The sequence below is a fragment of the Musca domestica genome, unplaced genomic scaffold (genome assembly GCF_030504385.1).
Source record: "Musca domestica strain aabys unplaced genomic scaffold, Musca_domestica.polishedcontigs.V.1.1 1, whole genome shotgun sequence".
Lineage (NCBI taxonomy): Eukaryota > Metazoa > Arthropoda > Insecta > Diptera > Muscidae > Musca > Musca domestica.
The window spans coordinates 24,844,124-24,846,412 of NW_026712114.1; positions in this window are offsets into that span (position 1 = coordinate 24,844,124).

Below are 2,289 nucleotides of genomic sequence, written 5' to 3' on the forward strand. Positions count from 1 at the left end.
GATTCGAGATTGTCGGTCAGATGCCGTAAGATACCTTGCAATCGGTTTCCAAATTTCATCTCCTGGCAGCTTTTTCTGTGAGAGCCTTCTTTAAACATCCGACGTAATATCTTATTGGTGGTTTGACAGTCTCATAAATTGACTGGAAAAAAGCCCACACTAATTGATCAGCCACTATATTCTCTTTCATATTACTATCGAAGAAAGTATTATGATGTTCGAAGTTTAGATCAACACGGATACTGTTATGAAATATATAAAGGATCGTCTAATATATCGCTGAACGAATATGGTTATGTATACGCATAAATAATGATGGGAAACATTGTGAAAATACTTTGAAATGCATGTGATTATGCAGAATGTGTGCGAAAATTTGACCGTGTGTAAACAAGCACGCATACATTGAAAAATCAATGCACCCAAAACGAGTCCTGTTTAATGCAATTTTTTGTCCAGCGGCAAAATTGAGCCATTTTCCATAGCAAGGAGTTGCCCTTCCGTTATCTGATGATGTTGAACGAATTTTTTGCTTACAAAAATTGAAGAGGAGAATATTCGTTCCGGCCGAACTTTTAATACCCTCCACCATCGAATTCAAGTGTGTTCCACTTTAAACTAAAATTTTCATAAAGTGGGTGAATCCGTTATATGGGGGCCATACCAAAACGGGATCCTATTTAGACAATTTTGTGGGTAAATGTGACTAGGATTATCAAACTATATAATATCGGTGGGTACTGTTAAGTGTGCGCTATAGGAAGACCTATATATTCAATTTTCTACCATCGGAGTTAGAGCCCATTATGAACTACAAATACCAATTTCTACTGTGGAAAATGTTACAAAAATGTCAAAATACAGAACATCGGGAGGTACCATTATATGGTACCAAAATGTGGCGAAAATCATCATAATACCGAATATCGGGAGATACCGTTTTATGGGGGCTATACCAAACAGGGACCGATATACCTAAATTTCAATGCTAGACACAATACAAATAGTTGTGCCAAATTTTGAAGCTCTACATCTAATAATGTGGGCTGTATCGTGATTTCAACAGACAAACAGACGGACATCGTTAAATCGACTAAAAATTTTATGCTGATCAGGAATATAAATACTTTATGGGGTAAAAGACGAATATTTAGGGATGTCACCCTTATTTTTACGAAGGAGGGTATAAAAATGTTAATCGGCAGGCCCCGTATGACGACATGCAAAGGTTGCATATTCGTAGGCGTAGGAATTTTTGATATTTCTCCCAATCTAATTTTAAGAATTTCGTCCTGAGAGATATAGGGTCTAAAACCGTTTTTCCAGTGAATCCTATAGGAAATATGAATCAGATATTATACATGGGTCGTAAGTAAGCATAATTGTCCGACCCAACTCCGCTACTTCTTTAATCTAAATATTTGAAATATTTATAATTCTTAGATGGTAGACGTTCAAAAATGTGTTTGTTGTTTTGAGTCAATGCAGCATTTCTTTTGTTCTTTTACTTTTTTTTGACTAAATTGGATTATAGGAGCTTCCACATAATTCGGAAAATGTTGAAAGTCCAAGGATCAGAATTAGTCTTTGAAATCTTAGATTGAAGTTAGTCTCGTTTTGAAGAAGAAGTGATAACAAAAAATTGAGAAGTGATAACAAATAAAATAAATATTTAACCACTGTGCGACGTTGACACGTGTCCTGTTTTCATAAACACTGAAATCACAGTTTTCTGTTCAATATTGTGGTTTATACATATTTTCTTGAAAGATATTCGCATTTAAAAAAAATATTAAATAAAATTATTTTTACCACTTTGGATTTCAAAATAATTCGATTAAAGAAAAAATTATGCTAAATTTTGAAAAAAAGCAAAATAGTCATGTCATTAATAAGTTATGTCACATAATGCAATGACACCCAGTTTCAGTTTGTTATTGTTATTTTAAACTAAATGTGTGTGTTGTAAAACTATCTCCAATGATTCGAGTCATGTCACCATTTAACCGCTTATAATTAGATTTGTTTGTTTTAATTGAATAACTGGCGCATAAAAAATATGAAAATTAACAAAAAAAATATTTCACCAAAGTAACCAACAAGAAATGTATGGCAATTAATTTTCACTGATGGACATTAATATATGTGTCGGAGCAGCCATTGGAGCTACTGATAACGCCGGACATTGGTCAAACCATAATGAAAAAGATGTTACAGTTTAAGTAATTATGTTTTTTTTTTTTTTTCGTTTTTCGTTGACGTCAAATAGTTATGGAGCTGTTACAAAAC